Source organism: Macrotis lagotis, chromosome 1 (genome assembly GCF_037893015.1).
Source record: "Macrotis lagotis isolate mMagLag1 chromosome 1, bilby.v1.9.chrom.fasta, whole genome shotgun sequence".
Lineage (NCBI taxonomy): Eukaryota > Metazoa > Chordata > Mammalia > Peramelemorphia > Peramelidae > Macrotis > Macrotis lagotis.
In genome coordinates, this window is record NC_133658.1 from 391,237,195 (window position 1) to 391,251,208 (window position 14,014).

Here is a 14,014-nt window from a genome sequence, read left to right on the forward strand (position 1 = left end):
TAAATATATGGTTTCTCTTTTTTTAAAGTTTTACCCTCTTCAATCTTAAAGCAGTTGTATGCCAGTTGAGGTTTGGTAATGTTTTGAAAGTCTAAGTTTTCAACAGACTTCACTATCTAATCTGGTGTCCTTGACTGTTTCTTTATTTTCACAATTTTTTAACTTTTAATAAATAAAAGTTACTTTTCTGTTCTCTTGAACCATTAAATTTTTCATGTACAAATAAGGCATTATTCTACATCTCCTCCAAAGTGTCTTAAGCTTTAAATTTATTCTATAGTTCATCCTTTTGTCCCAAACTGCTGAAATCTCATAGGAAAACTCTTTATGTAAATATTTTAGCCATTTTTATTAAAGCAAAATTCTCTTCTCATTCCTTTTTGGCATCAAAATGTTACTATATGACAAAAGTAATATCTTACATCGTTCACCAAGAAATATAACTCCTTTTCTTTATGCAAAAATATTTTCTCTACTTTTTTTGGCAATAACTGCTCCATACGAAAAGGGCAGAATCTTAAAGGAACAATAGCTTAAACAAATATATCAAATGATTAGTATGATGTTTTGGTTAGACTCCTTTTTAATGTGGAAGTCACGTTTAGGAGAGATGATAATGGATTTAAAGCTACATATAAACATGATGGGCTTAAAATGTTTCCCTGAAAAATGCAACATTTCATATCAATTATTCTTGACATAATTGTGTTAGTGCCATATTTTAAACAGAGAACAGTTTTTCCATGTGGATATCATATACCCTAGTGTTCAATCAATCAACAAAGATTTATTAAGCACTACACTACTATGTATACTATGTATCAAATACTATATGATAGCAGCTGGGAACACAAACATAAAGAATGAAACGGTCCTTGCTTGGAAAAAATCATGCATTCTAGTGGGGGAGAGGAGCGGAATATGAAAACATATTAGGTATACTATAAAGTGATTAAATACACATCTATACAAAGTAGCTAAAAGACAAAATGACTTTGAAGGAAAAGTAGTAACAACTGGGGATCAGAAAGTTTCAAGCAGAATATAGTGCATGAATTCCATCTTAAAGGTAGGAAAGGACTCCATAAACAAAGATATGGAAGGACTGCATTCCAGATCTGCATAATGGACAATGCAAAGGTAAGGAGATAGGAAGGAAATGGAGTGCCAGAGGACAGAGATCCAGATTAACTGGACTGTAAAATGGGAAATAGGGAATAATGGCCACTAAGGCCAATCTAAGATAGATAGGTTGAGAGCAAAAGTGTTTAGGGTAAGAAATACTCTTAACCTGATGTTATATATAATTATGTATATATGTTATATATAATTATGTTAAGAATAATTTATGTGAAATGCTAGATTTTTCAGGGAAATATTTTAAGCCATCATTTTTATCAAATCCATTATCATCTCTTCTAAATGTGACTCCATATATTTATGTGTATATATGTGTTTTATGTGTGGGGATGTGCACATACGTATGTATGTATATATACATATATATATATGTACACACACATGCATGTATACACATATACAATAGGTTTTGTTTGTGGGTCCCATGATTGAATTGTATGAACATGTGTGTCATGTGCCTGTGAACAGCACATATATGTACACACTGATTGTGCATGTGTAAGTTGTGTAGCTGGTATGCACACATGTGTGTTCGTGATGTGTATGAATTCATAGGCATGTGTGTATATTCTGATAACTATATATCAGTATAATTCATTTTCTTTGTGCCCCAATGTATTTTATTAATTTAAAAACATTTTTTCTAGAAGTTCATAGATTATATACACATGTATATACATATATATTCATGTGCTTATGTATACATCTATATGTATATTCTAATAACTGTATTTCAATATAATTGGTTTTTTAATTCAATGTATTTGATTTTATGCATTAAAGTTTTTCTTTTCTGAATTACCAGCTGACCAATAGGATCCAGAAGACAAATTTATCATTAAGCTTCTTTTGAATAGGGCTTTAAAACTAAGAAGAGGAGTTTATATTTAATTCTATAGAAAACAGAAAATCAAGGGAGTTGGTCAAATAGGGGAGTCATGTGATCAAATCTATATTAAAGGAAAATTATTTTGTCCTGCCCCCAAAGTCAGGAGCACCTGAGTTCAATCCAGATACTTACTATCGGGGTGACCTTGGACAAGTCACTGAACCTGGATTTGCCCAGCATCCAAAGACAAATCCAGTCATACTGATTCATATCTGGCCACTGTATTCAGATGGAGAAAGTGAGGCTGGTGACTTAGCACAGCAACCCCTCACTCAAAACTAATTCATGTGCTTGTCATTGATCACCTCCCTGATGTCATGTTCTTCAAAAAACATCACATCCAGAATAGAATTGGAATGAAAAGAGATTTGAAATAAGGAGACCAATTAGGAGGTTATGTCCATTATAGGAAATATACAGTATAATATTGTAAGAGGGGATGAGGACCTATTTTAAGTAAGTTGGCTTCTGTGTGAATCAAAAGAAGGGGTGAGATGCAACACTTGCTAGTGTTCTCTCTATATTCAAATATTTTCATATTTACAGTCCATGAACAAGTATAAAGTTAGTCGAAGGCTGTAAGTCAAGAAAGGCAGTGCAAGTATTGCAACATTTTAAACATCTTATTTTGTAATTATCCAATCATTAATGTTATTGTTAATACCCTTGGGCCTTTCAAGCACACACTTTTTGTGACTCAATCTATTGCTCTCTTGAAAAACAAAGTGTTTATGTATTATGTGTACAAACACACACATTTATATGTTTTTGTGATACAAGCTGTGAGTGTTGGGTAAAAATACATAAATATGCAAATGGCATGTTAAAAGAAGTTGGTAGTGTTCTCATCTTTTGATAATAAATGTGTAATGCTTTCTGTTAAGTAAGAAGGGAACAGGTTTACATTTGAAAGAAAGTTGGTTAAATGCTTTGCTAGTAATTCATATGCCACTGTGAAAATTTGATTTGATTGAAATTATGTATTGTATACAGCTCTGCTACCTTTCAGGTCTTCAGAAAAGCAAGAATTTTAGTTGTCTCCTTTGACATAGATGTTCTATGACATTATAGTAACACCATACAATTTCTGTCTCTTCATTAAGTCAACTTGCATTTTTATTGTGCTGAACTTCTTACAACCAATGAGATGCTCCAAAAATTTCCATATCCTCTTTCTCCAAAGTTTCTCTTTAATTTCTTTACTTCTCAAATGTCTTTTGATTCATGTTGAATTATTTTTTGTTCTTTGGCCTGCTTTGACTCCTAATATTGCCTTAGCCTTTTAACATTCACTTTCTAATTAGAGGATTCTAATTAAGGAAAAAGAGACTTACAGAGAGTCTGCTTTTCCAGATTCCCTTCTTTAAGCTTTTCCCCTATGGTTTTTTATTAGACAATGGGATATTCAAATTCTCCTCCTAAATGTACCAGAAAAATGCTATTGATATCCCCTTTCAATGCCTTTCTGCAGGCCTTCAATACCACTCTTAAGTAAATTCTGTCATATTATTTGACACCTGTCCCTAGGAATATTCCAAGCTACTTTTATCTTTCTTCCTATGACTTTTACCATGACAGTTGCTTCCACATATATCATTGCATACAAGTCCTACAATATTTTTACATTTTCTGTCAAATATTGGGGGAGATTGTATCCATTCATTATGATTGCAGCAAATTGCAACTTTTTTGAATATTGGTATTATTTAGTGGTTTTCAAACTGTGGTGTGAGGGCCCCTTGTGTCATGACATTTTGGGATTCATCAGGTCAAAACTATTTTTATAATCATACAAAGATATTATTTGTCTATTAAAATATCCCTTCCTTTTCCAACTATTTATCTGTATGAAGCTGGATTTTTTCAAATACTTCAAATAAAACAATACATCCCACCAGACTGAATGCAGAAATAGATATGAGAATCTAGCTGTTCTCTCTTAAGTAAAACATTAAAAAGATGTGGAAAAAAATGTAAAACAATGCCAACCTTACTAATTTAAAAAATATAACATATTTTCCCATGTAAAAGATACACCTTAATTTTGGGATCCAAAATTTGAAAATAAAAATATTACATAAAGTTAGCAAACTCAAGTTTTATTCATCATGAAATTCAATGACTTTCTGCCCATAGTTTTCAGGCATCTTTTAGGCAAATCTGGTGCATGAATGCATGCTCAGTCCATTCTCTTTCATGAACCTGAAGCACATTTGTGCCCTCCTTGGAAATCAGTCACTTCTTTTTCAACAGCAATTCTTCTGGCCTGTTGAACCATCTTTGTGGACACAGAATTCCAATGGCCCTCTGCTCTTCAGTCCATCTCTTCAATTCCCTCTCTAAATCATTTGAGTGACTTGCCTCTCATGGCCTTCTTCTACTATGGTGTTTTCAGTAGGGTTTCTTCTTCCTGTAGCCAGTTTTGGATTGTTTTCTCATGGAGCAGGACCATACTGACGTTCAGTAGCATGATTTCCATTCACTTTCACAAACTGGATCACTGAACTTGAATTCAGCACTATATGAAAATCTTTTCAGAGCTGTTTCTAGGCAGAACATGGCAAAACATAATCTAATATACTGGTAACAGATGTAAAACAATGACCACAAAGATAACAAGTGCAAAAAAAAGCAGGAAATGCAAGTAAAAATATCTAAACCAGGGCAGCTAGGTGGTGCAGTGGATAGAGCACCAGCCCTGGAGTCAGGAGTACCTGAGTTCAAATCCAGCCTCAGACACTTAATACTTACCTAGCTATGTGGCCTTGGGCAAGCCACTTAACCCCATTGCCTTGCAAAAATGAACTAAATAAATAAATCTAAACCATTATATAAAATGCTCCCAGTTTTTAGAGCCCAAATTTTTTGAAAAAGGGTACATCTTATACAAGGGGAAATATGGTAGTTACTATTCATAAAAAAATGTTATTTATGTTGACATGCAATAGGCTTATTACTGATATTTGGAAATTAATAAAATTTTAATTGTATCATTGTTCATTTAAAATAATATATTGGTAGTTAGAATTTATATAAGCAAAAGTTCTTTGCAATTCTCAGTAATTTTTAAATTGTACAAGGTTCAGTCCTAATATTAAAAAGTCAGGCAACAACTGGTACAATTATCTGATTATTGGATTCATGTCTTTGAATTATTTTAAAACTTGCAAAAAATTCCAATATGCCCATATTCTTTCCAAAATCATGAGATGCTAGTTTGAATCTGTCATCCATTTCATTTTTACATATTATTTCTGGAGTTTACATTAAATGAAGATATTAAAGCATCTCTGATTGTTCAATGTCTCTGTCTTCAAATTTTAGCAACTCTTCCATCCCTCATCTCATCTAGACTTAGGGATGAAGTAACAACTGCACTAGCTGGCAGTATGTCATTTTGACTTGGAACTAAGGGTGTGTTTGGTAAAAAAAAAGTAGTATAAAGTCCTTGCCTATAACTAATTAATATCTGTTTCCAGTTGTGTTCTGGTGAAAATATTCATTTCTTCAGTTCATTCCATACATACTCATGGTTTGCCTGATTTAATGATCATCTAAACTGAAGCATTTCAAACATATAAGCTACTGGTATTTCCTGAAAAGAAGTCCATAACCATGTCTTGTCAGTTTTCTCTCTTGTCACATTCCTCTGTTCCTGGGCTTTTATTAAAGCAACATTTGGACTTTATGTCTCAAACTATGTGACTTCATTTGCAGCAACCATGAAGACTATGGATTGATGTTGCTTATGCCAAACTAGGGTCTAACTTTCTAACTTCCATCATTTCTTGAGTCAAACCTTAAGCAAAGTCTAAACCTTGCAATTTTTCCTTCTTTTGATCTTGTCCTATTTTTTCTTCAACCCCCATTTGGGGTTTTGGGGAGGGATATAAATAGAAGATAAGTATAAAGTTCTGGTTTCTGATTCTGAAAGTTAACAACTCTCCTTAAACCCTTGCATATTTCCTGAGAGGCAGGTGAAAGACATCTGGGCCTAAGAGGTTAGGTCGGGAACCACGTGCCTCTGGGTTAGAGATTTTGAATGTTCTGTTTCTTACAAGAGATAATATTTAAACATTTCCAGACAATGCTCCATTTAGTTTCCAGTATTCTAAGGTCAGTCCTAAATGAACCATGTAACAAGCATTCTGAATATGAAATTACAAGAAACTTTGCCTGCTTTGAGGAATGCAATCCTCTGCTTTCAGTAACATCAGTAACAGAATTTTTAATCCAAATTGGTCAAGAAATTCTGCTCTATCTCCCTCTTTATCCTTTGCACAGATCCTAGAAGACTACATGGCCATCAACTGAAAGGCAATGAATAATCCTCAGAGCCTGCTGGGAAGCAGGAAGGTAGACTAGTAATAGCAAAGGGGAAAGAAGAGTGTTTGCAGATCTGACTCTTTCAATTACAGAAACACTCGGCTGATGGTTACATGGGGCCTGCAGCACCAACTTCCCAAATTAAGCAGGGTTCACTACACTTTCCATCTGATAGGCCCCGAGGTCCTGCCAAAGGGTGTGTGTTTATTATAAAAGAAAATATGTGTCAGGGTACCAGGAGGTCAGCTTTCTACTTAGTATCTCTAGGGAATGGGGGAAAAATACTGAAACCTAACCTTTCAAACCACCTATACCACAGCTTAGGGCTGACCTCACTGAAGAGTAAAGCTCTATGCAAATCATAATTCCCTCCCCACTGCCCAGGTTCTACACATATATCTCTGAACATGGTGGTAGGGGTAAAGGGAGTTTTGATTATCATCTGTGTTTTGTAAAGAAAGTGAGAAGGTACTCTTCTGATGAGAAGGTTATTACAGAAAGACTGGGTAAAGAAATGCTATTCTATGCTGGGATGAATCAGGGAAATTAAACTCTGAGGTTCACTGGATTCATCTGGAAAATTCATTGCTGAGGCCAGTGTGTTATGGTGGAAAGAGCATCCCACTGGAGCATTCTAAGACCTTCATTCTTGTTAGTTTTGCTGCTAACTACCTATGTGACATTGACCGATTCACCTTACATCTCTGCTTTTGCTTCCTCATCTGTTGGATGAAGTTGTTGCACTCCATGGGATCTACAATCCCTCCCAGGTCTGATATTCTCTATTCTACCTTCAAGAGAGGAAATAGCAAAATGGAATGGAAGACTTAGGGCCAAAAATATCAACTTCAAGTGCTGGATCTGGTACTTCCTAACCTCTATGAACTTGTCTCCTCATCTACAAAATGGGAGAAATAATATCTGTATTGCCTACCTCATGGAGTTGTGGGTTAGGGACTTAAGAGTATAACAGAAATGAGAATTGGTGTTTACAATATTAATGATGACCCTTCCATATTTAACATTCTAGGATTCCAAAATAAGGGGTAAGGCCAACAGCAAAATTTTAGAATAATAAAACTGAGAACATAATATAGATATTCTTTGTGACACTATTCATTTTCATAGGACACTCCAAATCACAAGAAAGCAGCTTTCCTTTGAAAAACCAGACACAGCCAAGTGGAAAAGCTATACTGTAATCAAGACACATTACATCTGTCTTTGACTTCATAACTCAGGTAACCATCTTTAGTTCCATTATTATTAAAAAAAAAAAATACCAACTCCCACCCAGTCACACCCATCTTGCTAATACTTTGAACTATATTTCATCAGTTTTGGCTGACTTCTTTCTGTTTCCTACATGAATTGGGGTTATTAAATTCCTGTCAGTTATATCACTGTCAGTTATATCACTGGTTGTTAATCTGAATTCATTGTCTCTTTGGTTCCTTATATTTTTTTTCAAATAGCAAGTTTTTTTAAAAAATCAATCTGTCTCTCTTGCCTTATCCCTTTTCCCATTGAGAGCAAATTAAGAGAAAAAATAATAAAATCCTCTATAAATATCTATGTAATATAACAAAGCAATACCATATTACTCCAGTCCAAAAATGTGTCTTTTTTTGTGAATCTTAAATTCTTTACCTCTATGGCAGGAGATATGTCATATTCCTTTGCACCCCATTGTTTATCATTGCTCTAAGCATTGTCACTCAGTTCTAAAGTTTTCAAAGGTATTTTTCTCTATAATATTTTCATTGCTTAAATCTCATTCTGTTCATTTCACTTTGTATCAATTCAAAAGAGTATTTCCAGTTTTCTTTGGAAATTGTCCATTTTATTATTCCTATTATATCCATTTACCATGTTTTGTTTAGCAATTCCCTAGGTAGGGCACCTTTTTAGTTTCTAATTTTGGCTATTATGAAAAAAAGCTGATATAATTTTTGGACATAGAATTTTTCTCTTTTATTTTTTAAGAAATAAGCCTAGTGGTGGTGGGGATTGCATTGAAGGATGTATTCACTTTGGGAACTTTCTGGGCATAGTTCCAAATTGCTTTCCAAAATATCTGGACCAATTCACCAATCATGCACTACCTGTTTTCCCACAGTTTCTCCAACATCTGTCATTCTCTTCTTTTCTCTAAATACTTTCAAAACATCCCAGTTATTCACTCCCGTTTGGCAAAACTGCAAAGGAATTATATGGAATTAGAAGGACCAGATTCTTTTCAGTCCCATCATGTCCTTCAAAGGTCCAAGTCAAGCTGGCAACCTTAATCCTACCTTCATAATGCATTCTTGCATCAAATAAATCATAGCTCTTCTTATTTAATAAAGGGCCAGCCTCAGGGCCAGGAGATTCTATGGGGCCAGTAGCAGCTGATAATGGTCTGTATCAGGATGGGAACACATCTGAGCTTCATTTGTACCAGCATCTCTGCTGTAGAGGAAAGAGGTAAGTGTAACCTCAAGCTCGGAAATTTAGACAAGAGTAATCATGTCTGATGTCAATGTCTCATAACACTGGCTGCAATATAATGCTGTTTGGCAGAATTGGTGGTTTGTTGAATGAGTCAGACCCATATAAGACTCTAGGGCTCACGGAAAGCAGTGGGGGATGGGGGACTCAGCTGGACATTCTAGGAATACATCTCTAGTCATCTATATAATAAGCACCTACTATGTTCCAAGCACCATGAAAGAAACTCAGAGCATAAAACAAGTTCTACTTTCAATGAATTTAATGAGTACTTATAAAGCATCTAAATAGTTAATACAAATATATAATGTAGTTAAATACAAGGTCATTTTAAAGGGAGGGCATTAATTACTTGGGGGGAATCAAGAAAGGGTTCATTCAATGTTAAAAATTGTTTTTACATGTGACTGGGGGAAAATGAAATGCTAAATTATAAATTTAAAAACAAATAAGAAGAAATCATAAGCTGGCAGACTTCAGAAAAGCCTGGAAAGATTTCCATAAATTGGGACTGGGTGAAGTAAGCAGAACCAGGAGAACACTGTATATATTAACAACATTGTGTGATGATTAACTATGATGGACTTAGCTAATTCTAAAAGACTTGTGATGAAAAGTGTCATCCACATCCAGAGGAAAAGCTATAGAGCATAAATGCAAACCAAAGAATTTTCACTTTTTAGAACTTGTTTTCACTATTTTCATTTTTTAAAGTTTATTTTATTTTTTTCCTTCTCATGGTCCCCCCCCACTTTAGTTCTGATTCTTCTTTCACAATATGAATAATATGGAAATATGTTAAATATGATTGAGCATGTATAATCAGATTACTCACTGTCATGGAAAGGAGGGAGAGAAGGGAGGGAGCTAAAAAAAGATGAATGTTGAAAATTATCCTTGCATTTAATTAGAAAAAATAAAATCAAATAACATTTAAAGTTGTTTGGGGGAAAAAGAAAGTTTATTCAAATGTGATTGAGCTATATTTTAAAGGATGAGAGACTGAGGTAGAGCTAAGGAGGGAATATAGAATGGCAAGGGCAAAAGTACATGAAAGATAGAGTATCTGTATGAAAGAAGAGATAGCCATTTTGACTGGTTAACAGAATGTAGGACTGATGTAGAATTAAGGTTGTGGTCAGTTTGTATAGGGCATTTAAAGCTAAATGGTAGAACTTATATTTTATTCTAGAAATAATGAGAAGAAACTGGGGATCATTCACCAGAGGAGTCCCACGCTCAGATCTTCATTTAAGGAAAATCACTTTGGAAGCAGTTTGTGGGATGGACTGAAGTGGGGAGATAGAAGGCAGGAAAACCAATCAGGAAGCTGTTGCAATAATCTCCTGATGGGGTGCAGTGGATAAAGCACCCGCCCTGGAGTCAGGAGTACCTGGGTTCAAATCCGGTCTCAGACACTTAATAATTACCTAGCTGTGTGGCCTTGGGCAAACCACTTAACCCCATTTGCCTTGCAAAAAAAACCTAAAAAAAAAATAATCTCCTGATGGGAGATGATGAGGGTCTAACTATAGAGGTAATTGTAGTAGTTTGGCTCAACTCTCCCAGTACCATGACCCTTGGGAAAACAACCAGATGAATAATAAATAATATTGTGTCACTGTTTTCCTATTCCTTCCAGTATGCCTCTCCAGAGTGCCACTTCTCACTCTCCAAACTCTTTCTCCCATGCCCCTACCTGGGGTCCTTTCAGCTTCCTTTTATATTTTGTCTTCCCCCCATTAAAATGAAAGCTCCCTAAGGGCATAGATTGCTTTTTTTCTGCTTGTATAGGATTCCCAGCACAGTGATTGACACAAAAAGTATGTAATACATACTTACTGGCTTGATTTGAGTACTGTACTTGGTAAGTCAACAGTGGTTGGGAATCAGTTTCCTAATATGGGTGAACATGCAATAATAAATACTGATTAACTTGACTTGAAATAATAAATATTAATTCTTATTAACTTGACTTGGCTACTGTACTTGGTTTATCACCCAGAGGTTGAAAGTCAGTTGCCCAAAAAAGGTAAACTTATAATAATAAATAATAAATACTTATTAATTTAACTTAGGTGCTATAGCTTGTGCTACTCAATTGATGGGAGTCAGTTTCTCAATATGAGTGAACTTGTAATAATAAATCCATGCTAAGACAGCCTAAGTTGTACTTTGGGCAAAGGAAATTGTTTGAGGCTCTGCCCTACAAGACCTTGCACATATTTGAATTTCCCAGATGTTACACTGAAGGTTAGAGATGTGTCATGGCTTGACAAGTTCACTCAAGTTGATAAATGGCAGTCAAGATTTGAACCTGGGACTTCAGACTCTTTTCTCTATGACATGGTCCTTCCTGTATGCTTTCTAAATAATTAATACAAGACAGTAAAAAATTCTAAATGCAATATTTAACTTATAAAAAATTTAGCATGGAAGGAATGCATTTTCAAAAAACTATAGAGAATACCATACAGAAATTTAAATACAGTGTTGGTAGCCATCTCATTAAGTAGTTTTTTATCTAGTGACATCTGGAAAAAATCATCCCTCTAAAGAGAAAAACATGTCATATACATAATAAGGAGGGTTGGGGAACTACATAAAATTATTTTGGTTCTCCAATGACCACATAGATCCCAACTTGTTAAAAAGAATTTTTCTAAGTCTTTCCTCTCAAAAAGAAATAGCGTATATAAACATCATCTCAAAATTTAAGACAATTACTTGAGACAAGCTTATAAATTATTTCCTTGACTGTGTGCACTTTCAAGCAAGATATTTTTTGTCTTATTTTGTTTTCGGGGAGGCAGTTGGGGTTAAGTGATTTACCCAGGATCCTACAACTAGTAAATGTCTGGGATCTGATTTGAACTCAGTTCTTCTTAACTCCAGGGCCAGTACTCTACATTAACCAAGTTATTTTAAAACTCAAGCCAGCATGTTCTGAGGACCATGAGCCAACTGTAGAAAGCGGAATCTAATTCACTGAGCTATAGTTTGTACTTCTGTAATGTGAATACCCAATCAATTGTTTATGACACATTTCATGATTGATTTACTGACAACCAGCCAGTATTGGGAGATATTATTTAGTGGATAAAATAGACAAACTAGTTTTATTAGACCAGTGGCTAAATGGATAGAGTACTGCACCTGGAAAGTTCAGTCAAAAAGACCTGAATTCAAATCCTGACTCTAACACTTATTAATTATGAAACCCTGGACAAGTCACTTGAACTAAGGATATGCAAACTTCTGTTGGAGGTAATCAGCCTGTTTTTTTCCAAGTCCCACCAGCTAAGAATGGATTCTACATTTCAAAATAAAGTATTATTTTTAAATCTATCTACAAAAACAGGCAACTGGATGATTTATCCTTTGGGTAGTAGTTTGTTGACCCCTGACACAGTTTACTTATCTGTAAAATGGGAATGGTAATAGCACTTAGCTCACACATTATTGTGAAGGGTTGGTGGGATGTTATATGTATTTTGCAAACCTTAAAGTACTAGTTATCATCATCATCATTATTATCAATTTGTTGTACTGTGATTCAGGTATTACTATTGATTTGAAAAGAAACAGAGAGGGGAAAAGTGACCAGAGTTCAATTTACATATTAGCTTCTTTAATAAAGTATGTTTATCTTCCAGTTATCTATATCACTCTCTACCTTTTTTTTTGGAAGCTAAAAAAAGTCTTGGAACATCAGGATCTACATCCCAAAAAGGCACAAAGTATCTCCACTCACCTTCCTACCATATTATAGATACGATCCCAAAATATGGTGAGGGATAAAATAGTGACACTCTTTTTTTTAAGGTTTTTGCAAGGCAAATGGGGTTAAGTGGCTTGCCCAAGGCCACACAGCTAGGTAATTATCAAGTGTCTGAGACCAGATTTGAACCCAGGTACTCCTGACTCCAGGGCCAGTGCTTTATCCACTGTGCCACCTAGCTGCCCCCAAATGGTCATATTCTAATAAAAATATGCTATCATTTTTAAAACTTCCTGTGGTGGACCTGTGATTTTACTGATATGAGTCCTTCCTTCCCCTCCAGCAGTGCAAATATTCTCTCATACTGATCATGATCTCTTGTAACTTCTCTGCAGGGGGTCCACACAGGAGGTCCACACAACCAGTCAGTTTCTTCTTGTAGATCTCCTGACAGTGTGAACATATGAATTACTATCAATTATTCCTTGTTCTTCCACATAGCAACCCAAATTCTCAGGTCATATATCTCACCAGTGACATCAACACTGTCCTTGTAAAATTATTTCTTGATAATTATATTGCAGCTTAATTAGACTCTCTATGGGTCTCTTACTGGTTTGGGGTTTGTTTGGTTTTTGCATAGTAATCATGGCTAAGTGACTTGTCCAGAACACACAAATAGTAAGTGTCAAGTATCTAAGGCAAAATTTGAACTCAGGTCCTCCTGACTCCAGAGTCAGTGCTCTCTCCACTGTGCCACCTACCTGCCCTTCTATTGAATCCTGAGTGACCCTCGAGTTTGATTCTTTGGAGACTGTGGCATTTCCTGACTCTCATACATCCAGTATCACTAGAAGACAATAATCGCTAAAATATATATATATATGGGCCTTTGTTGCAGTGAGAAATTTAGGATCATTAAAAGTGCTGAGCAGTTTCCCAAAGGCAAATCAACTATGTCTTCTCCTCTTATTCAATGTCAGTACAGTTTCACTATTTCTCTGCAGTGTTTGTCTAAGATATGCTTGATGATGGATCAGTTCTAAAGGAATCATTCCAGTTACATAGCATAATATGACCAAATCATTCTTCGTTCACCTGTTTTTTCTTGTATTTATGATTAAACCAAATTCTTCTGAATGATTATGGATCTCATTTATCATACTCTGTAATTTTTGATGACATGACACATTCAGCCCAATATTACCTGCAAACTGGAACATATAGAGGACTTTGCCATCTATTAAGGAATCTTCCATATTTTTACTGAAACTCCTTTATACAGAAATAGAAAAAGACAAAGAGAGACACACAGGCACACATACACATAAACAGAGAGAGAGAGAGAGAGAGAGAGAGAGAGAGAGAGAGAGAGAGAGAGAATTACCAGTTTGTTGATTAAGCATGTAATGTGACTTACTTTTCCAAAAGATGTGGTTAAAAAATTG

The 14,014-nt window shown here is 35.1% G+C and overlaps 1 long non-coding RNA gene across 3 annotated transcripts in view; it reads left to right on the forward strand.

Annotated features, from left to right (window-relative positions):
* Positions 1-14,014, forward strand: part of LOC141518276 (uncharacterized) — a 79,593-nt gene that overhangs the window by 27,301 nt on the left and 38,278 nt on the right. For 2 of the 3 annotated variants that reach the window (XR_012477144.1, XR_012477143.1), the window contains exons 3-4: positions 7,484-7,596; positions 8,704-8,821. This is a non-coding gene — a long non-coding RNA (uncharacterized LOC141518276). Of the gene's footprint in view, positions 1-7,483; positions 7,597-8,703; positions 8,822-10,037; positions 12,666-14,014 lie in introns of those variants that run through there. The other variant, XR_012477142.1, reaches the window with a different exon arrangement.